Below are 24414 nucleotides of genomic sequence, written 5' to 3'. Positions count from 1 at the left end.
TTCCATCTAGTCGGGAGGAATTAAAACTGCTCCTCCGCCTGCACTGTCTGTTTGTCATTGGTCTCCAGGAAATGAAGTTACGCCCAACTGACTGTATTGCTTTTACCCACTATACCTTCTAGTGATCTGACCTAACCCCTGTGGACGGTATTCCAGCTCATGGTGGGGCCATGTTGCTCGTTCAGGACGATGTCTATACCATCCCATCCCATTGACCACCCCACTCCAAGCAATAGCTGTCCATATTACTCTTTCTGCCTTTACTTTTTCTGTTTGTACTGTCTACACTCCATCGTCATCCACAGTTAGTCAGGCTGACATGATGCACCTGACTGCTCAGCTTCCTCCGCAGTTTTGTTTGTTTGGCGACTTCAATGCCCATCATCCTCTTTGGGGTTCGACTGCATCCTGTCAGAGAGGCTCCCTCTTGGTGGATGTTTTCAACCATCTCAATCTTGTCTGCCTCAATACTGGCGCCCCGACTTTCATCTCAGACTCTACTCATACCTACTCCCACTTAGACCTCTCAATCTGTTCTACCACTCTTGCCCGTCGGTTCAAGTGGTATGTCCTTTCTGACACCTATTCGAGCGACCATTTCCCCTGTGTCGTTCGTCTCCTGCACCACACCCCATCCCCATGTCCCTCAAGCTGGAACATACCAAAAGCTGACTGGGGACTTTACTTCTCCCTGGCGACCTTTCCCGACCAAGATTTTCTCAGCTGTGACAGTCAGGTCGAATACCTCATGGCTGTTATCATCAATGATGCCGAACGTTCCATTCCTCATACTACCTCTTCTTCACGTCGCGTTTCAGTCCCCTGGTGGAATGAGGCTTGCAGAGACGCTATCCGTGCTCGACTACGTGCTTTACGCACCTTTTGCCGCCATCCTACGCTGGCGAATTCTATTGATTACAAGCGACTCTGAGCGCAGTGCCGTCGAGTCATCAAAGGCAGCAAAAAGGCTAGTTGGGCCTCTTTCCCAAGCTCCTTTAACAGTTTTACTCCATCTTCTGTCGTCTGGGGTGGCCTGCGCCGGCTGTCGGGCATTAAGGCCCACTCCTCGATACATGGCCTGACTTCAGGTAATGAGGTACTTGTGGACCCTGTGGATGTCTCCAACGCCTTTGGCCGCTTTTTCGCGGAGGTTTCAAGCTCCGCCCATTATCACCCTGCCTTCCTTCCCAGAAAAGAGGCAGAAGAGCTCGGCGACCTTCCTTGTGGAAGATTATAATGCCCCCTTTACCATGCGGGAACTCGAACGTGCACTTGCACTTGCACTGTCCCGGTCCTCTGCTCCGGGGCCAGATGCCATCATGTTCAGATGCTGACACACCTTTCTCTGGCAGACAAATGCTTTCTTCTTCGTACCTATAATCGTGTCTGGACCGAAGGTCAGGACCCCATGCATTGGCGTGACGCCATCGTTGTTCCCATACCCAAACCCGGGAAGGATAGACACCTTCCTTCTAGTTACCGCCCCATTTCTCTTACAAGCTGTGTCTGTAAGGTGATGGAGCACATGGTTAACGCTCGGTTGGTTTGGATTCTTGAATCTCGACGGCTACCTACCAATGTTCAATGCGGCTTTTGTCGACGCCGCTCCGCTGCTGACCACCTTGTGACCTTGTCGACGTTCATCATGAACAACTTTTTGCGAAAGCGCCAAACTGTAGCTGTGTTCTTCGATTTGGAGAAGGCTTACGATACCTGTTGGAGAGGAGGTATCCTCCACACTATGCACAGGTGGGGCCTACGTGGTCGCCTGCCCCTTTTTATTGATTCATTTTTAACAGATCGAATGTTTAGGGTACATTTGGGTTCCATATTGTCAGACATCTTCCTCCAGGAGAACAGAGTGCTCCGTTTTGAGCGTAGTCCTTTTTGCCATAGCGATCAATCCAATTATGGATTGCATTCCACCTAATGTCTCAGGCTCTTTTCGTCGATGACTTCACGATCTACTGCAGTGCCCAAAGAACATGCCTCCTGGAGCGCTGCCTTCAGCGTTGTCTTGACGGCATATACTCATGGAGTGTGGCTAATGGCTTCCAGTTCTCTGAAGAGAAGACGGTTTGCATCAATTTTGCCGATATAAAGCATTCCTTCCACCATCTTTACATCTCGGTCCGATTGTTCTCCCATTCGTGGAGACAACGAAGTTTTTAAGGCTCAGACTGGACAGGGAACTTTGTTGGTCTCTGCATGTCTCTTATTTGGCTGCCTGTTGTACACATTCCCTTAATGTCCTCCGTGTTCTTAGTGGTCATCTTGGGGAGCGGATCACACTGTCCTGCTTTGCTTATATCGGTCCATAGTCTGATCAAAGCTGGAATATGGGAGCCTCGTCTACTCCTCTGCTCGGCCATCCCCCTTACGCCATCTCAACTCCATCCATCATTGGGGGTTACGTCTTGTGACTGGAGCATTCTATACTAGTTCCGTCGAGAGTCTTTATGCTGAAGCTGCCGAAGTACCATTGACCAACCGGCGCGACATACTGCTTTGTCGGTATGCCTGCCGGCTGTTGTAAATGCCCTACCACCCCTCTTCTCAGTCCTTCTTCGACAATTCTCTCGACCGTCAGTACGGGTTGTGTATGTCTGCCCTGCTGCCCCCTGGAGTCCACTTTCGTCGCCTGCTTCGACAATTGGATTTTGCCTTCCCTACCACCTTCAGAGAGGGTGAGAGCCCGACACCACATTGGCCCCAGGCTCTGGTTCACATTCATCTTGATCCTAGCTCGCTTCCAAAGGAGGGTACTCCGGATGCAGTGTATTGCTCACGGTTTGTCGAACTTCGTGCGCGACTCGCCTGTAATACCTTTATTTACGCTGATGGCCCCAAAACTGACGATGGTGTCAGCTGTGCATTTGTCGTTGAGGACGTCACCTTTAAATACCAGTTCCTCGACCAGTGTTCCAGCTTGATGGCCGAGCTTTGTGCTCTCTATCAGGCCGTTCAGTATGTCCGCTGCCACTGCCATTCTCCGTATGTACTCTGCTCTGATTCACTCAGTGCTCTTCGAGCCTTGGAGCTCCATATCCGGTCCATCCCGTGGTGCAACGGATCCAGCAGCCCCTGCATTCTTTTGCTGATGATGGCTCTCCTGTTAGCTTTATGTGGGTTCCAGGCCATGTAGGAGTGCTTGGGAATGAGGCTGCTGATTCTGCGGCCAAGGCTGCAGTCCTCCTGCCTCGGCCAGCCTCCCTTTGTGTTCCATCGTCTGACATTAGTGGGGTTGTTTGTAAGAGGTTTGTGTCATTATGGTGGGACACTTGGTCGTCACTTCAAGACAATAAGCTCCGGGCCATAAAACCGTTCCCAACAGCTTGGACAACCTCCTCCCAACCATCTCGGCGAGAGGAGGTCATTTTGGCCAGGTTGCGGATTGGGCATTGCCGGTTTAGCCACCGCTACCTGCTATCCGATAACCCCGCCCCACAGTGCCCTTGTGGTCATGCATTGACAGAGCGCCATGTTTTATTGTCGTGTCCCCATTTTAATCAATCTTGTGTTGTCCTGTCTCTGCCATCTACCTTACAGGAAATTTTAGCTGATGACGCTTGAACAGCTGCTCGTGTTCTTTGTTTTATTACTTTGACGGACTTCTCCAAAGACATCTAACTCTTTTAATTATTTTATCTGCGTCTTTGTAAGAACTTTCTGGTGTCCCCCCCCCCCCCCCCCTTGAGTTTTACCAGATTATATGCGCACTTACATTTGTGACTGGGCGCTAATGACCTTAGTAGTTGAGCGCCCTAAAACACCACAAAAAAAGTTGCTTGCGTCATACATGGCCCGCGTCCATGCCACGCCTGACCACTCAAACCGCAGGCTGCTTTTTCCGTCTTCTGCACTCCCCTCCCCTCGACAGCGGCCTAGGTCGGGTCTACCGATCGCTTTCCGCGTTCGTTTGCTTCACTCGTCACTCGAGTCCTTTCCCCTTCCTCTATCCTTCCAGCCCTCTTCTTCTACCCCTCCTTGGTCCCTCCCTCGCTTGTGGCTTTGCTTGGATTTGTCCTGCGACTCCAAGTCCTCCGTTCCACCTGCCAGTCTTCGTCAACAATTCGTGGCTCTTCTTGCCTCGTTTTGCGATGTAGATGTAGTCTACACCGATGGTTCTGTGGTCAATGGATGCACTGGGTTTACTTTCATCCACGGCCACGACTACGTTGAGCAACATTCCCTGCCTTGTGGGAGCAGTGTTGCTCTTTATCATGCACTCGCTCACCTTTACTCCTGCCCTGGGAAGTCATTTATCATACGCAGTGACTCCCTGAGTGGATTGCAAGCACTCGACCGGTGTTTTTCTCAGGACCCTTTGGTGCGCGGTATTCGCCGAGTGTGGTCGTTCAGCGATGTTTGTGTGGACCCCGGGCCACATCGATATTCCAGGAAACAAACGTGTCGATTGATTGGCCAAGCAGGCCACCACTTCGCCACCCCTGGAGTTTGGTCTCGTGGAGCGAGACCTCCGGTCAGCTCTACATCGCAAGGTCCGCGATGTCTGGAGCTCTGAATGGTCTGTCTTGAACACGCCAAATAAGCTCCGCATGGTCAAGTCGTACACGGCCGTATGGAACTCATCCTTGAGAGGCACGCGTAGGGACTCAGTTATTATCTGCCTTCTCCGAATTGGACATATGCGGTTGACCCACAGCTCTCTCCTTCGTCGTGAGAACCCGCCCAAGTGTCGCTGTGATGCAGGGCTGACAGTGGTCCATCTTCTGATGGACTGCCCTCTTTTAGCCCCCTTGGGGCAGTCCTTTAATTTACCAGCTGCACTTCCTTTAATTCTCGGTGACGATGCCTCTATAGCTGACTCAGTTTTACATTTTATCCGTGCAGCTGGGTTTTATCACTCGCTCTACTGTGGGCGCTCTCACATGATTTCTCAAGCTACACCCACTGCAGTGACTTATAATTGTGACGTGGTTGCCAAAATAGTGTCTTTTATGGTAACAAGTTGTGTTGGTACCTCTATCAACGCTTTAAAGCTGGAGCTTCTTAATTTGTAGTTGAGTGGTTAACCTTTTGCCTGATCCATCAACCACTGTAGTTGTTTTGCTCTAGTCAACTATTTGCTCTGCCCCTTTTAAGTGTCCTCTATTTTGTGTTACTGCAGTGTTCATTTTAGCTCTGTACCCCTTGGTGTTCCCTACCTCTGGGTGCAGAGGTTACACTTTTACTGTATAGGCCTTTTACAAGTGTGTCTGTTTGGAACTGGGGACTGATGACCTCGATGTTTAGCCCCCATCGAACCCCAAAACCAACCAACCAAAAAATGGATGGCCCATTCTTTTTCGTGCTCAGTTGTGAACTTTAATTTTCGATGCAAATCATTCAAAGAATTCGTGACATTATTAATTTTTTCTTCAGAGCCATCATATAACAGTGAAGTGTCGTCTACATAACATTTATAATAAATTATTTTACTATATTTTTGCGGATTGTCCACAAAAAAACTTGTTTCAATATAAATGACGAAGATGTCTGCCATAGTACCAGCCAATGAATTCCCCATTGCTAAGCCACATTTTGTATATAAAATTTGTCATTGGATGTAAAACAACTAAAACTTAAGGAAGTTTCTAGCAGTGTGATAAACCCTGCAATTTCATTACAATTCATTACTCGATGCCTTATGAGATTGTTCTCAATATTGTCCATACTCAATATAAAAAAACTTATACACCAGCATTCCAATAGGAGAAACTATATACATTATAATGCAGCCTCCAGACTACATCTAAGCCATGTCTCCGATACATCCTTTCTTCCAGGAGTACTAGTCTTGCAAGGTTCGCAGGAGAGCTTCTGTGAAGCTTAGAAGGTGAGAGACAATGTACTGCCAAAGTAAAGCTGCGAGGATGGATTGTGAGTCGTGTTTGGGTAGCTCAGTCAGTAGAGCACTTGACTGCAAAAGGTAAAGATCTCGATTTCGAGTGTCATTCTGACACACAGTTTCAATCTACCAGGAAGTTTCCTGTTGCTCAAGTTTCTGAAGTTACATATGAAACATTACAGCAAGTAATCCAGAAATCTAAGCAGCTTTATTATGAAAAAAATTTAATTATATCCAGCAACAAAATAAAAACTATATGGGATATAGTGAAGACAGAGACTGGTGGGGTCAAAGAGAAAGAGGAATTGATAAGTCTAGAAATAAATGAGGCATTGGTAACAAGTGCAATCCTCCTAAAGAAGTACTTTGTTTCTGTTAGTGACAGCCTGGGGTTATCAGGGTCAGTAAACAGTGCAATAAATTATCTAGGGGCGGTTTTTACAAATAACTTCAGTAAAATGGGAATGACACCTCTCCCAAAGAAGTAGCATCCATCATAAAATCCTTAAAATCTAAGTATTCTAGTGGGTATGATAACATATCGACAAAGTTAATCAAAGAGTGCCCATGCAAGTTGAATGCTATCTTAAGTTACTTGTGTAATCAACATCTTATCAGCAGAGCTTTTCCAGACTGGTTAAAATATGCTAATGTTATGCCTCTTTACAAGTCAGGGAATAATGAACATTGTGGAAGAAAAGTTCTACAACTTGACACATCTGTTGCCCTAGTTGAGGAGGCGTTCTGCTTCTGATTTCTTCTTTGTATCAGATGAGGCGTATTTCCCATTCAGGTGTGTTCGACAAAAGTGACAATAAAGCCATTTTTGTCATATCATACTTCTTTGATGTAGGTGGAGCAGCAATAACATCACTAATTAGATGAGGATGTTCAACGAAATTGCTCAGTGCCGCTACGAACTTTTGTGTGGTGTCTGTTATTCCATAACTTTGTAGAATGAATTCTACTATTTGAAACCAAGTCTGTGATTGGCTGGGCTGGAATATGGTATTTTAGGAATGGTTCCCGCTTTCAGTGGCTTGTCCTAATGACTTGTTGAAAAGGCTTCATTCTACCAGATTTGGAGAATGAAATTTCCTTGCACACTTGTGGCACAGTTGTACATCTAGTGAACATCTTGTGGAGCTATTACTGGTATGGTAGGAAAATCGGAACACACATCACACAGTTCCCACTGTTGAGTAGTATGGTATGAGGCAGGCGGAGACATTAGGCTATGGCTGGCGCAGTAGAATCCGTCGTGGTTGTGTGCTTCAACAATACTGATTGATAGTGGAAGTGTCACACTTATGAGATTTTGTAGAAGATTTGATTACCTTTGGCACCATTGGACTTGGTTGCACCCACACTATATGAGGGTTGCCTTTGGTTACTTTGTTCATGACATGGTCTGCCATTATCTCTATTCTCTGTGTAGTTTATAGTCAAAGTATCCTACATCCTCCAATTTGCTCCATCCTGTGCTGATCGAATGATGATGGTGTGCACTTTGCTGTTGGAGTCTTCTTTCTGACTGAAAAATTCTGCTTCTTGTTGGTGATGTAAGTTTACCATTGTGGTAAATGTCTAGTGTTGTACAAGGGTTGGAACTTTAATTGTGGCAACTATTTATTTACAGCTCGTACAAAATAGATACGTGTTTTAAATTTTTGCTGACCTCCACAGTAGTCACCAGCATTGTGTATAACCCGTTGCCAGCGATGTGGAAGTCGTAGAATATTCTTAGCAGTGCCAGTTGCGTTGAAAGTTCGAGCGGCGCGGTCTATTGCCCAACGAGTTTGCAGTAGTTCTGAAGCGAATACCGTGAAGTGTTTCCTTCAGTTTAGAAATCGAGTTAAACTCACGAGGGCTTAAGTCAGTGGAGTGCAGTAGGTGGTATAGCACTTAGCAGCCCCAGCAGTCAAACAAATCAGTAACAATCAAAATATCCATGGGTGTACTGCCGGTCTACAGTGTCCAACGGGCACTGTAGACGGGCAGTACACCCGTGGATATTTTGATTATCAAATGGAAATGTCGTGTGGCTAGGGCCTCCCGTCGGGTAGACCGTTCGCCTGGTGCAGGTCTTTCGAGTTGACGCCACTTCGGCGACCTGCGCGTCGATGGGGAGGAGATGATAATGATTAGGACAACACAAACCCAGTCCCTGAGCGGAGAAAATTTCCGACCCAGCCGGGAATCGAACCTGGGCCCTTAGGATTGACAGTCTGTCACGCTGACCTCTTAGCTACCGGGGCGGACGATTATCAAATACGCCTGGAGAAACTCAAGAATCACAGATCAGTAACAGTTTGCACTGTACATACTTGAGCATTGTCCTGCAAAATGATGGTCAGGTCCTGCAGAAAGTGTTATCACTTCTGTCTCTATGCTGGTCGTAGGCTGTGTTCCAGAAATGAACAGCATAGAGAGAGAAGTGAAGAAACTTCTTGCAGGATCTGACCATCATTTTGCAGGACAATGCTCCAGCACGTACAGTGCAAGCTGTTACTGATTTGTTTAATTGATGGGGCTGCTAAATGATATACCACCTACTGCACTGCACTGACTTAAACCCTCGTAAGTTCAACTCGATTTCTAAACTGAATGAAACACTTCACGGCATTCGCTTCAGAACTGCCACAAATTCGTCAGGCCACAGACCGCACCGCTCGAACTTCCAATGCAACTGGCACTGCTAAGAGTATTCTGCGACTTCCACATCGCTGGCAACGGGTTATACACAATGCTGGTTACTACTCTGAAGGTCAGTAAAACTTTGAAACACGTATCTATTCTGTACGAGCTGTAAATAAATAGATGCCACTATTAAAGTGCCAACCCTCGTACATCACACTATTTATCCAGAGTTGTGAAGTATGTGCTGTCTTGGGGTCACCATTGTAGTTATCTGGTATTAGTGTGTTGGAACTAATGATGATCAAACACACTATTTGATATACAATAACTACTTTATCCATATTCTGTTCACAAGCATAAAGAATACTTCAACACCATCACTTGTTACCATATCAGAACTCATGTAAACCTTAAAGACAGTCCTCTTCCAGCCCCTTTGCATAGGAAGGTTTTGTTATCTCCATATATCAGTCTTGATGAGTTCGATTTCCTTTGAAATTTAATGTTATTGTTGTTGCTGCAGGTCTATAGAACCTCACTATGAATGCTACAGGTTTACTGCATTCAGTTTAATCTCTAGGTGGCAAATAGTGCAGTGAAATTCGTCTACAGACGCTTATGATTCTTGGTGGGCGTGTTATCTGTGAGTGCGTTCAGTATTCGGTCTGAACATTGATCATTAACATACATTAACGATATTTGTAGTGTGAAATTTAGTGGAGATAGTTGTTTAAAAGCTTTTATATTCAGGACAAGGATTATCAAAAGAAATTATCATAGTAACTCTACATATGAGAAGGAATTGCCACCAGAGATTAATGAATGGTTTGAACATCGATTTATTGAGACATCATTGGAGATTAGTGCAGGTTCGCTTTGTCCCTCGGTACACTACAATTGTGCACTTGCTACCGACACATGGTCACAACGTCAACCATATAAGAAATGAAAAATCCTTACCCAGTAAAAAATTTCGTTGTAGGAAGCCGGTAGTTGACATCAGCAGTGAGTCGGAATAATGCATTGTGGCGACCATGACACGACTGCAAAGAAAGCAGACAAAGAGATACGGACGATCTTTTGGTTGATGTGGGAAGATCAAGAACAGAAGATTTCAGCGCACATTGGGAGCATCCGGGGATGCAGTCGATGGTAATCCTCTTGAGACCATCACACCACGATGATCTGACAACAGTATATGAACTGACACTAGTTTTGCATTTGATTGCGTATAGCTGTCATGAGTGTCAGTGTTGCAATGGTTCCAGTCTGCAGCTATGAAAGTACGATAAAATAAGTTTATTGACAGTGAGTCGTTTTCATAGTGGCAACTATTCTGAGTGTTTATGTGTGGTGATAGGATTGGTAGTGGAATATAGAGAGTATTAATTGTGAGTTATTTAGAAGACGTGTCGTTACGTGTACATAGTAATTAGTCTATTGTCATACCATAGGATTTTAGCACAGTCGGTTAAGAATGGAGGGTGAAATCCTGCAAATGTTAAAAGATCTAAAGGAACATTGGACAATATTAGCAGGCAATTAATAAAAAATAATGGGGAACTTAAAAAGATAATTAATTTTTAAGTCAAGATGTAACTGAAATTAAAATGGATAGCAGGAACTAAAGCGATAACCAGCTAAGTAAAAAGGATAATCATTTGCTAAGGCAGGAAGTAATAAGACAATTGACTGAGAATGGCAAATAACTCGAAGCTCACATTGGTGAATCTCACGCTGAAAGGGGTTAGTTACATCAGGAAATTAAAAAAAAAACTGACTGCAGATATATTTAATTTAAAGGTTACATTGTTTAGTGACCTAGGAAATAAAAGTAAAGAAATCCAGAAGATATGTACGATAAAACAGTTTTAACCAAAAATGAATTTGTTGAATTGGTTAAAACGATGAAGTTAGATCTTCAATCAAAACAGGAAGAAAACTTTTCAAATTGGAAAAAGGAAATCGAAGCTTTGAAAAAGCAGGTAGAATTAGCTGAGAGGAGAATTGACGAGTCGCAACAAAATAAAATTAGTGAAGACTTACAATATACTGCCAGTTCACATAAGCTGGAAGGACCTATATCCAAACAAGTAGAGAAAACAGAGAGGCAATTAATTAAGGTCAGAAGTGTTGTGGCTAATCTAAATGGCCGGGTTGTATCACCTATATACAGGGTGATCAGAAAATGTCTGAAACTCTTGTAAGGATGCTGCATGACAGTTTTGTACTGAGACAGAAATGTTAAGAAAAATCATTGATACGTTGCGGCGTTTCCGAGTTATTTAGCACTGAAGTTAGGCAGTCAGGTAGCCACACGTGCGAATTGAAGTTTCAGCTAACCAAAAAAAATCAACACTGCCCCTCGCTCGCCGCTTGAATGTGAGTGGGTGACGCCCTGATTGGCTAATTTCAATGCTAAATAACTCAGAAACGGTGCAACATATCAAATTTTTTCCTTAACATTTATGTCTCGGTACAACCTGCCCTGCAAAATCCCTACAAGTGTTTCAGATATTTTCTGACCTTTCTGTATGATAGCGTGCCTTGACCTTTGCCTAGTATGCAGATACGTAATAAGTTAAATGGGTTGAAAAGGATGTTAGGTAATGAATGGTTCGAATGTTGGAGAGAGAATAGAATGTCTCAATGGTGTTGTTAATATGGAACGGCATTCATCTAGCGATTCGACTTCCAGTTTTTAAGCCTGAAGGTGATATCATATTATTTTCCTGAGAACATTTCAGATCACATTACAAGCCTCATGGAACTATAGGAAGATAGTTAAGTTTACAGTGGGGCATTTAGAAAAAGAAGCCTTCGAAATGGGAGGGGGGGGGAGGATCTCTATGCAGAATAGTGTTCTGGTTGGCAAGATTTTTATAGGCAGCTCAAAGATAAAGTATTGGTCTGATGATGAATAACAAAAGTTGACTTTGGAATTATTTGATTCAAGCCCATATAAGTGAAGCTGGAGTGGTTTAAGAAAATATTTTGAATGGCATCTAAATCGAAGGAAGTTTCTAGTTTAACCTATAAGTGAAGGACATTTAGTCAAAGTGTTAATTACCTGGATGTTCCCATGAGGTAAAAATGACAGGTAGCAAAGTTAACGTTATTTTGAGCTTCCCAAAATTGTCAATTATTCTTAATAAGACCAGGGAAGAAGAATGTTCTAGATTTAATGGGGAATATTACAGAAAAGGGGTAAGGGATAATCGAGGAGAAGAGGAAGTATGAAGTAATTGGTATTGTCAACTAAAAACACCAATGGTGGTTATTACGAAAGCGAATGGAGAAAAAATGTGAAATCATACAGATTACAAAAGTAAACAAGGAATAGAAGACTGTATGTGTCCTATAGAGACATTGATTATTGAGTATGAGGGAAACCAAGGAAATCTCTTGGGAGCGACCATTACCACTGAGCAGTAGGCCCAAATTACTAGATGTAATTAATATTGAGGAAGAGTGTTCGCTGAGAGAGGATCTATTGGAGGAGTAATTGTTTTAGATGGAACAAAGGATAATAAGATCTATAATCCAAGGAATTACTGAAGGGGAACAGATTTATACTATTGTAAACTCAGGAAGCAAGATGTAAGTGGTCAACTAAGCTTATTTTGGAAATTTACAAGAAAGGGGAAGACATCCAGTGTTACCTGTAACAGGAGTGCAAATTTTTGCTTTTACAGTTTGGAAAAGGAAGATGGTTAAAGAATAAGAGCTTTAACATTTTCGATGGGTAACATGCTTGTTAAGAATCATTTCTTGGTAGTGCCTCACATGAGTATACCATTGTTGTTAGGGCTCGACTGGTACATTAAACATAAAGCTGTAATTAGTTTTTGAACTCAAGTGCTATCGTCTGAAATTCAAGGTGTACCGCCGGTACTAATAAACACACCTTTCGTGAAACAAAGGCGAACAACGGAAAGTCCAGGTCGGAATAACAAAAATATTATTAAAAGGATAGAGTTGTTACTCACCATAAAGATGACATGAGTTGCAGACAGGGCCAATGAAAAGACTGTTACAGCAACCTATCCTGTTCATGAAACGAGGTAAAAGACTGGCCAATTGGAGGCTACCCAGTATGATCTAAAGGAGTCCTGTGGGCTATGATAATGAACTAAGAGTTGAGACTAGCCAATGATGGATAGGGAATAAAATCGATATAAATGATCGTCTTTCATCTAAGTAAAGGGGAGAATTAATTAAGTTAGTAACCAACTGTACAGATATGTTTCCTGAAAAAATTGGTCACATTGAAGGTTATCACTGTATATTAAAATTATAACAGAGAAGCCATTATTCAAGAGAACTTATCCAATACCTTTAGCTTTAAAGCTTACAGCAACTGTTGGGAGCCGTGCGGGGTAGCCTCGTTGTCTGAGCCGTCTTGACACGGTTCGCGCCGCTCCCCCGTCGGAGGTTCGAGCCCTCCCTCGGGCATGGATGTGTGTGTTGTCCTTAGCGTAAGTTAGTTTAAGTTAGATTAAATAGTGTGTAAGCCTAGACTTCAGCAGTTTGGTCCTATAGGAACTTACTACGAACTTTTTCCAACTGTTGGGATTCAGAAAATGTTAGAGCAAATTTTTATTGAAAGATCGCTAAGTGTCTACAATAATCCATTGCTAGCTGTTAAGAAACCTTATTGTGTGTCCATTTTGTTTTGGACGCAAGATCACTCAACGAAATTATAGAGATCGGAAGGAATCGACCCATGGAAGAAATAGTGCTAAGTACACTATGTGATCAAAAGTATTCGGACACCCCAAAAACATACGTTTTTCATATTAGGTGCAATGTGCCACCACCTACTGCCAGGTACTCCATATCAGCGACCTTGCTAGTCATTAGACACCGCGGGAGAGCAGAATGGGGCGCTCCACGGAACTCACGGACTTCGAATGTGGTCAGGCGATTGGATGTCACTTGTGTCATACGTCTGTACGCGAAATTTCCACACTCCTTAACATCCCTAGGTCCACTGTTTCCGATGCGATAGTGAAGTGGAAACGTGAAGGGACACATACAGCACAAAGGCGTACAGGACACCCTCGTCTGTTGACTCACAGAGACCGCCGACAGTTGAAGAGAGTTGTAACGTGTAATAGGCAGACATCTATCCAGTCAATCACGCAAGAATTCCAAACTGCATCAGGATCCACTGCAAGTACTATGACAGTTAGGCGGAAGGTGAGAAAAGTTGGAATTCATGGTCGAAGCGCTGCTCCTAAGTCACACATGATGCAAGTAAGTGCCAAATGACGCCTCGCTTGGTGTAAGGAGCGTAAACATTAGACGATTGAACTGTGGAAAAACATTGTATGGAGTTACGAATCACGGTACACAATGAGGCGATCCGATGGCAGGGAGTGCGTATGGCGGATGCCCGGTGTACTTCATCTACCAGCATGTGTAGTGCCAACAGTAAAATTCGGAAGAGGTGGTGTTATGGTGTGGTCGTGTTTTTCGTGGGGGGCTTGTACCCTTTGTTCTTTTGCGTGGCACTATCACAGCACAGGCCTACATTGATGTTTTAAGCACCTTCTTGCTTCCAACTGTTGAAGAGCAATTCGGGGATGGCGACTACATCTTTCAACACGATTGAGCACCTGTACATAATGCACGGCCTGTGGCAGAGTGGTTACACAACAATAACGTCCCTGTAATGGACTGGCCTGCACAGAGTCTTGACCTGAATTCTATAGAATACCTTTGGGATATTTTGGAACGCCGACTTCATGCCAGGCCTCACTGACTGACATCGATACCACTCCTCAGTGCAGCACTCAGTGAAGAATGGGTTGCCATTCCCCAAGAAACCTTCCAAGCCTGATTGAGCATATGCCTGCGAAAGTGGAAGCTGTCATCAAGGCTAAGGGTGGGCCAACACTATATTGAATTCCAGCATTACCTATGGAGGATGCCACGAACTTGTAAACCATTTTCAGCCAGGTGTCCGGGTGCTTTCGATCATATAGTGTATATAAGTAGCTTGAATATGACAGCCAGTTACTGGCAAATAAATCTTCATCCAGAACCATGCAAATATACAACATTCCTGTTTGAGGGATGATTATTTCAATTCTGAGTTTTTCTGTTCATGTTCAACATATCTGCATCTGTATTTATGTATGCTCTAAACTTGGCTTTTTTGTAGTGAACTATAGAATAAGATAATTTTATATGTAGACTACATAAGCATTGTTTCTAAGTTATGGGCAGCCCACTTATTAGTGTTAAAGAAAGTGCTCAATGAATTTAGGCAGAAGAGCATCACAGTTAAATTACCTAAGTCTTCATTTGGTAGTAAAGAAGTCAAGTTCCTGTGGCATATTCTTGCCACTAAAGGTGTATGGTCCAGATCCCCAGCGAATGGAGGCTATTGCTAAGTGTCCTTACTCATGAGGTACGAAGTAACTGAAATCCTTTATCAGAATGGTGAATTTTTAGGAAATTTCTAAGTGGTGACAATGTTAACCATCATGATATTATGTACTGATTAAAACAAATGTCATCTTGGAAGTGAGGTGTAGGAGAGTTGTAGCATTTGATGAAATTAAAGGTGATTTGTTACAAGTAAAACTATTTCACCACTTGAACTTTAAAGAAATCTTTTAATTTACCTACAGATGGATCAGTCTATGGATAACAAGTGAAGTTCTCCAAGGTGATTTAACATATGAATATAACAACCATCGAAGTTTGAGGTTTGCTAGCAGAATGTTAAATAAACATGAACAACATTATTCAACATCAGAAAAGGTTGTGTGGAGTTTGAAATGGTTTCACTATTTATTAGTTGGTAATAAAACCATAGTTTACACAGATCATCAGGCACTGACCTTGTTATGAACAATAAACTCGTGCATCATAGGCTAATGAGATGGGTGTTGTTTCTACAAGAATTAGACTTTGAAATAAAATACATAGGAGTTAAAAATGTAGTACCAGATGCACATTCCAGATTATGACTAGGGTATGATAGTGAATACACTTCCCTAGAAACTAGAACTAAATTTAAGATATACTTCTTGAAGATTGTAGAACATAATAAAGGTATTCAAAAGAAAGCCCAGATTATCATGAAGGAATACATCCTGGCATAACAGCCTTCATGATGGCAGGGTGTGCTCATGTCAAAATGTTGGCGGTTGTGGATGATGTCACCTAGTTGCATTCCCATAAGTAGTTTGAACATAGTACACGCTAGGAGAAACTCATGTCTCACAGTGTTGTATGATGTATGGAAAAGGGTTACATAGTAAATGTAGTTGTTCCCCAAAAAAATTGCCTGATAATGGTAGCCAATTTGTTAGTAAAGACTTTAAGTGATTGTTGGAGAAACATACAAAACGTGTGATGATTTGTAAATATTACCCACAAAGCAACCCCACTAAACTTATTATGAGAGACCTCAGGAGGCATTATCAGGCAAACTGCTATGATTGACATACACAATGGATGTACCTAGTCCTTGAATTTGAGAGTTTGTTAAATGGAATGCCTCACATCAGTACAGGGTTAGTGCTTGTGGACATTATAGGGAAAGAAATGCTAGGAGAGCCATGGTTGTCCTTGGTGGAATCGCCTGGGGAACAAAAAGCCAAATGAGTGTAACTCCACTGATGGTAGAAAATAAGTTGAACCGTACTTCTATTTGGCAATTTTGCAAACCTAATGAAGTACCACTAGTGTCTAGGTTTAAGGTATGGGCTTCAGTAAAGTTCGAAGTTACGTAAATTAGTTGGGAACTTTTTTCCTCTTTTTTTAAGGGCCATTGGAGGTGTTAGAAATATCTCATGCCAAAGCTGCAGTGCTACGGGACCCAATCAGTAGAATAATTAAAGACCTCTACAATATTTCAAAGATATGTAAGTATCATGATGAGCAATAATTAATGTTTGGCATAAGTAGACATGTAAGCTAAACTAACTGCCTTTTAATGTCATACACTGAAGAGCCAAAGAAACTGATACACCTGCCTAATATTGTGTAGAGCCCCCACGAGCAGGCACAAGTCCTGCAACACAAGTGGCATGGACTCAACTAATGTCTGAAGTAGTGTTGGAGGGAATTGACCCCATGAATCCTACAGGGCTGTCCATAAATCCGTAAGAGTACGAGAGGGTGGAGATCTCTTCTGAACAGCATGTTGCAAGCCGTCCTACATATGATCATTAACGTTCATCTCTGGGGAGTCTGTAACAACTCTGAACATGTGGGGTGTCGCAATGTCCTGCTGGAATTGCCCAAGCACAATGGACATGAATGGATGCAGGTGATCAGACAGGATGCTTACGTACATATCACTTGTCAGAGTCGTATCTAGATATATCAGGGGTTCCATATCTCTCTAACTGCACACACCCAACACCATTACAGCGCCTCCACCAGCTTGAACAGTCCCCTATTGAGAAGCAGGGTCCATGGATTCATGAGGTTGTCCCCATACCCATACATGTCCATCCGCTTGAAACAATTTGTAACGAGACTCGTCCGAGCAGGCAACAAGTTTCCAGTCATCAACAGTCCAATGTCAGTACTGATGGGACCAGGCGAGGCGTAAAGCTTTGTGTCATGCTGTCATCGAGGGTACACGAGTGGGCCTTCGGCTCCGAAAGCCCATATCGATGATGATTCTTTGAATGGTTTGCACACAGACACTTGCTGATGGCCCAGCATTGAAATCTGCGGCAATTTGCGGAAGGGTTTGATCTTCTGTCACATTGAACGATTCTCTTCAGTTGTCATTGGTCCTGTTCTTCCACGATCTTTTTCCAGGCGCAGCGATGACGGAGATTTGATGTTTTACCTGATTTCTGATATTCACAGCACACGCGTGAAATGGCTGTACGGGAAAAGCCCCACTTCATCACTACCTGGGAGGTTCTGTGTCCCAACGCTCGTGTACCGACTATAACATCACGTTTGAACTCAATTAAATCTTGATAACCTGCCATTGTAGCAGCAGTAACTTATCTAACAACTGCCCCAGACACTTGTCTTGTATAGGCATTGTCGAACGCAGTGTAGTGGTAGTATTATGATGGGCATAGTAAAACCTGCTGGGTAAAGTCAGGTGAGCTTGTAAACTAAGACATTATCTGGTACGAAAATTTGGAAAATAGCCCACTTACACTATATTTAACTACTCATATCGAAGCAGAAAGGATAAACATAGAGTAATGAATAAAGGATGAGACTGGGTACATAGAGAGAAATAATTACTGGACCTCATCGCTTATGGGAGAAGGTAACATTGGGAGCTTTCGCTGAAGTATAGAGGAAGGAATTAAAACTGTTAATTTTAGATTAGTAGGACTCTAAGGTAGAGTGATCCTCAGCTGAGTATGTGCAAATTAAGCAGTAGGGGAGGAAAGGATTTTTAAAAAAATCTTATTTAGCACATAGGTGACATAGCATTACTGACCTACCAGAGTTGTAGTCTCTACGTATTAGGTACCTAGTAACCAGATCTTCATGGTAAGCAGATCCTGAACTGGCATTACCCAGGCCTGAATGGTAAGCACACCCTGAACTGGCATATGTGCATAAGTACTGTTGTCGGTTGGCCCAATAGTGCTCACTTGTAGCTGTCAGTAATACGCTCTAAAGGGGACACAGTGTCCCAATAGGATGTCTTCATAGGGAATTCTCGTGTTCCTAACATTAAACGAGCTTAACATCAGACCAAAACAGAGCTCTACTACTACTACGATGAAAAATAGAAAAGCAGTGATTTTGAGGTTGTTTGTATGGTGAGAAATAATGTAATCTATATGCTCTCAGGAATAGGTAGATGAGGTACCAGTAACAGTAGTATTACTCAAGGAAGAATTAATGTGAATGCTTGTGAGAGGTTCTGATGATTCAAGTGGTAGCGTACAGTGGTTGTCAATGATAAAAGCCATGTGATAAGACAGACTTCATCGTTTTGGGCGCTGTTCTGAAGGAAGCTATTAAAATACAAGTGGCTGATCAACAGAGACATTGGGTTCACTCTCAACAAAGCTTGGGACCTAGCACTCAGCCAACGAAAACCACAGCATTGGCCGAGAGTGACTTCTATGCCCGATGCTGGCTAAAGGACTACTGAGAGACGAGAGTTTGCACCCAGCATCCGGTGGTGCTGTCCCTCACCACCACTTCACCCATCATGGTGTGCGACTAGCAGTGGAGGAAGAGGTTGAGGCGATAGGAGTATAAAATAGGCAGGATGCCGAAATATCATGTTATAAAAACGACTACATCCAGCGGGGTACCCGACAACAGTATAGACACCATGTACATGCCTGACTTGTAAGGAAATTGGAAGTTAAGTTTTATTCCTGTAGACTAATGAGGTTTAACTACACACTAGTCAGTCTTATTTAGTTGAAGTTATCCAATCCATACACATAAAAACAGCACTGGTGGCTATCAGTGTAATTAATACACTACTGGCCATTAAAATTGCTACACCGAGAAGAAAAGCAGATGATACACGGGTATTCATTGGACAAATATATTATACTAGAACTGACATGTGATTACATTTTCGCGCAATTTGGGTGCATAGATCCTTAGAAATCAGTACCCAAACAACCACCTCTGGCCGCAATAACGGCCTTGATACGCCTGGGCATTGAGTCAAACAGAGCTTGGATGGCGTGTACAGGTACAGCTCCCCATGCAGCTTCAACACGATACCACAGTTCATCAAGAGTAGTGACTGGCGTATTGTGACGAGCCAGTTGCTCGACCACCATTGACCAGACGTTTTCGGTTGGTGAGAGATCTGGAGAATGTGCTGGCCAGGGCAGCAGTCGAACATTTTCCGTATACAGAAAGGCCCGTACAGGACCTGCAATATGCGGTAGTGCATTATCCTGCTGAAATGTAGGGTTTCGCAGGGATCGAATGAAGGGTAGAGCCATGGGTCGTAACACATCTGAAATGTAACGTCCACTGTTCAAAGTGTCGTCAATGCGAACAAGAGGTGACCGAGACGTGTAACCAATGGCACTCCGTACCATCACGCCGGGTGATACGCCAGTATGGCGATGATGCATACACGCTTCCAATGTGCGTTCACTGCGATGTCGCCAAACACGGATGCGACCATCATGATGCTGTAAACAGAACCTGGATTCGTGCGAAAAAATGACGTTTTGCCATTCGCGCAACCAGGTTCGTCGTTGAGTACACCATCGCAGGCGCTCCTGTCTGTGATGCAGCGTCAAGGGTAACCGCAGCCATGGTCTCCGAGCTGATAGTCCATGCTGCTGCAAACGTCGTCGAACTGTTCGTGCAGATGGTTGCTGTCTTGCAAACGTCCCCATCTGTTGACTCAGGGATCGAGACGTGGCTGCACGAATCATTACAGCCATGCGGATAAGATGCCTGTCATCTCGACTGCTAGTGATACGAGGCCGTTGGGATCCAGCACAGCATTCCGTATTACCGTCCTGAGCCCACCGATTCCATATTCTGCTAACAGTCATTGGATCTCGACCAACGCCAGCAGAAATATAGCGATACGATAAACCGCAATCGCGATAGGCTACAATCCGACCTTTATCAAAGTCGGAAACGTGATGGTACGCATTTCTCCTCCTTACGCGAGGCATCACAACAATGTTTCACCAGGCAAGAACTGCTGTCTGTGTATGGGAAATCGGTTGGAAACTTTCTTCATGTCAGTACGTTGTAGGTGTCGCCACCGGTGCCAACCTCGTATGAATGCTCTGAAAAGCTAATCATTTGCATATCACAGCATCTTCTTCCTGTCGGTTAAATTTCGCGTCTTCGTGGTGCAGCAATTTTAATGGCCAGTAGTGTAATATGACCCTAGTGTTAGTTAAATTACGCCAGGAGAACAAATGAGAGTGTCAACTGTTTTCATTGACTACTGCTATATGTGAAAAAGATATGATCTTTGAATAAAGAAAATTATAAATGTCCAGTACCAACGTAACACATACCAGTTTATAAAGGCAGATGGTTTTAAAAAATGTGATTTGGTGGTAATACTGTTAAACTTTGGAAACTCTTATACACCTATGAGTAATATCTTAAAAGTAACTGTTTTATTCAAGGATGTAAGATTTATGAATTTAGATTTATTCTTTTCAGTGCTTAACATATTATGTAACGACCTACATTAATGTGGATAAAGGACTCCACAAATAAATACTAATATAACTCAAAGTTGTGAACTGTCTCCATGACAGAAAGAGGGCAATAAATAATACAGCTATTTTAAATGCACTATGTGATCAAAAGTATCCAGACAATTGGCTGAAAATGACTTACAAGTTCGTGGCACCCTCCATCGGTAATGCTGGAATTCAAGATGGTGTTGGCTCACCCTTAACCTTGATGACAGCTTCCACTCTCGCAGGCATACGTTCAGTCACGTGCTGGAAGGTTTCTTGGGGAATGGCGTCCCATTATTCACGGAATACTGCACTGAGAAGAGGCATCGATGTCGGTCGGTGGGGCCCGGCACGAAGTCGGCGTGCCAAAACATCCCAAAGGTATTCTATAGGGTTCATGCAGTCGCCATCCTCGAATTGCTCTTCAACAGTGGGAAGCAAGAAGGTACTTAAAACATCAATGTAGGCCTGTGCTGTGATAGTGCCCAGCAAAACAACAACGGGTACAAGCCCCCTCCATGAAAAACACGACCACACCATAACACAACCGCCTTCGAATTTTACTGTTGGTACTACACATGCTGGCAGGTGACGTTGACTGGGCATTCGCCATACCCACACTCTGCATCACTCCACGCAATGTTTTTCACTGTTCAATCGTCTAATGTTTACGCTCCTTACACCAAGCGAGGCGTCATTTGCCATTTACCTGCGTCACGTGTGACTTAGGAGCAGCGCTTCGACCATGAATTCCAAGCTTTCTCACCTTCCGCCCAACCGTCGTAGTACTTGCATTGGACCCTGATGCAGTTTGGAATTCTTGTGTGATTGACTGGATAGATGTCTGCCTATTACACATTACGACCCTCCTCAACTGTCGGCGGTCTCTGTCAGTCAACAGACGAGGGCGTCCTGTACGCCTTTGTACTGTATGTGTCCCTTCACGTTTCCACTTCACTATCGCATCGGAAACAGTAGACCAAGGGATGTTTAGGAGTGTGTAAATTTCACATACAAACGTATGACACAAGTGGCACCCAATCACCTGACCATAATCGAAATCCGTGAGTTCTGCGGAGTGCCCCATTCTGCTCTCTCACAATGTCTAATGACTACTGAGGTCGCTGATATGGAGCTGGCAGTAGGTGGCAGCACAATGCACCTAATGTGAAAAACGTATATCTATGAGATCAGCCTGCCATAAATAATTTAAACATAGTATAATAACAGACCTGCATGTGAGTGTTTTGCATACCGTTTGCAGACTTCTTGACCTACCATCTCCATAATTATTTGTTTTCTCTGAGCCCTGAATGATTTTGCTTAAATGAGCAGTTTTTGCTACAGTGACCAATGCTGTGAGCAGTCTTAATCGTCCTACTAATATGTTGAAATCTTTTTATATAACACACATGCTGACTGTCCACCTTTCAATGCTGTATCTCAATAACAGCACCACCATCACGTTCTTCTAACCCTGGTTTAATAATGATTTTGCATTTCTTGCTGTGTGAGATACTAAACGATCTGTTTAGGAATTGTTTTTCCCACATATGTAATATTTCTGCATACACTTAAATTCTTTCAGTAAATATTCGTCACATTTTGGAGTTTTTAAGAATACTAGGTTGAGTAAACTGGGCGTTCTGTTAAATTATATATTCCCAACCAGTATTGTGTGCTTGGTTGCACTTATACATAATGCAACCAACATAAATGAGGTGAAAAGGGACACTGGGGTGAAAAGGGACAAAATTCAGTAAAACTACTTTTATGTGTAAAATGTGTGATTGTAATATCTTTAAGATTACCCAGTGTTTTTTTCCAACAGTGACAAATTTAGTTTGTTGACTTGACTGAGTCAGTGGTCGTGCCATTGCTGTCATTTCCGCCATTCTGATATTCTGTTAGCCACCTAATAGTCTAAATTCTATGTGGAGCAATAAATTTCTATTGTAACAATAGGTAAATATTAATTTTATTCAATTACTGTTATCTTTTCTTTTAAAGCATGATAGAGTACTTAATTCCTGCGATGTTTCACTCATTACATCATTGTGACTTATTTTAATAAATCAAAAATCGAATTTGAGGTTAATTTTTGTTGTTAGGTGGGGTGAAAAGGGACAGGTAAAGGTCTGCCCCGATTTATTATTAAACTTGTATTTATTCAAATAAAACCAAATCTAATTTAATATATTATTTATAGGCTAGTTGGACTCTATACGGGACAAAATGCCTAGAACATACAAACCTAACCTAAGAGGTAAGCAGTATGTTTCACATTCAACAGAGGAAATTCAGTAGGCCTTAAAAAGTATTTCAAGAGGTCTGTCTTTAAGGAAAGCAGCTGAGAAATGCAAAGTTCCCAAGCCGGTGCTGCATAGAAATAAGAAAGCCACTGAATCAAAGACAACAGCTCTAAAAATTGATGGCCACTGTGTACTGCCCAAAGCTGTGGAACATCACTTCGTGGAATGCTTAATGATGTGAGCTGAATGTGGTTACCCTCTAGATGCCTATGTTTTAAGGTGGGTAGTTAAGGTATATTTGGATTATAAGGAACAAACTGTTTCTAAATTTAAGAACAATTTTTCAGGAAAAGATTTTGCATATAGCTTCCTGGAATACCACAAAGGGAAGTTGGCAGAAAGAATGTGCCAAAACATTAAGAAATCCAGAGGTGCAATTACCCCTGAAACATTGAAAGCTTATTACATCAGGCTTAAGACACTCTAAAAGATGTGCCATCATCAAATATTATAAACTACCATGAAACCAATTTATCTGATGATCCTGGACGGAAGAAGATCCTTACAAAACGTGGGACGCAATATCCTGAACGTGTAATGAACCATACTAAAGGATCGACATCAATAATGTATGCTGCTTCAGGTGATGGTGTGCTTTTACCAGAAAACATTGTATACAAGGCTTTACATATTTTATGACAGTTGGACAATTGGAGGACCAAAAAATGCCAAATATAACCGAAGTTCATCTGGTTGGTTTGACCACTATTGTTTTCAAGACTGGCTAAAAACAGTTATCATACCATATACTTCAAAACTGCCAGGCTGGACAATTCTTCTTGGTGACAATTTGTCATCTCATTTATCCATAGATGCCATAGAGTTATGTGAGCAGAATAGTTTTGGGTTTGTCTTCTTACCCAGCAATTCTACACGTCTTACTCAGCCTGTTGATGTGACCTTTTTTGCTCCTCTAAAGTCAACATGGCGTCAAGTTTTGGAGAAATGGAAAATATGTCCTGGAAGGAAGCAGTCCTCTCTTTCAAAAGAGGCGTTTTGTCAACGTCTTAGGGAGTTAAGAGCACATTATAATAAATGCAAGAGAAAATATTGTGGCTGGATTTAGAAGATCTGGCATTATCCCATTAAATCCTCAGATTTTATTAGACAGGCTTCCTGCTCCTGATTATACAACTGCAGATAAGAATTTAATAAATGACTCAATTGTTTCACTATTGAAAGAGATAAGATGTGATGGGCCCAAGGACAGAGTGCTCAAGAACAGAATAAATGTGGATCCTGGTAAGAGTGTTTCTGGTGTTGATCTGTGTCCAAATGTCAGTGGTGAAGAATCAGAAGATGAATGCCAGGCATTAGAAAATGAAATGAGGAGATCATCAGATTCTATACCTGAGCAAGAAATTGTCGAAGAAAGCAATTATGTGAAGAGGAACGGCCTGCCAGTTACAGGAGTTTATCAGCTGTCACAAGAGAAAATCTTAAAACAAAATGACTGGATTTT

The 24414-nt window shown here is 42.8% G+C and overlaps 1 long non-coding RNA gene across 2 annotated transcripts in view; it reads left to right on the top strand.

The window, feature by feature from the left end:
• The window catches only part of LOC124721272, a 51841-nt gene extending 28647 nt beyond the window's left edge, over nucleotides 1-23194 (top strand). Inside the window, exon 3 of one of the 2 annotated variants that reach the window (XR_007006308.1) lies at nucleotides 22850-23194. This is a non-coding gene — a long non-coding RNA (uncharacterized LOC124721272). Of the gene's footprint in view, nucleotides 1-16275; nucleotides 16375-22849 lie in introns of those variants that run through there. The other variant, XR_007006309.1, reaches the window with a different exon arrangement.
• The last annotated feature ends 1220 nt before the right edge of the window (nucleotides 23195-24414 follow it).

The sequence above is a fragment of the Schistocerca piceifrons genome, chromosome X (assembly GCF_021461385.2).
Source record: "Schistocerca piceifrons isolate TAMUIC-IGC-003096 chromosome X, iqSchPice1.1, whole genome shotgun sequence".
Taxonomy (NCBI): domain Eukaryota; kingdom Metazoa; phylum Arthropoda; class Insecta; order Orthoptera; family Acrididae; genus Schistocerca; species Schistocerca piceifrons.
This window is presented reverse-complemented; position numbering and strand designations above follow the sequence as displayed.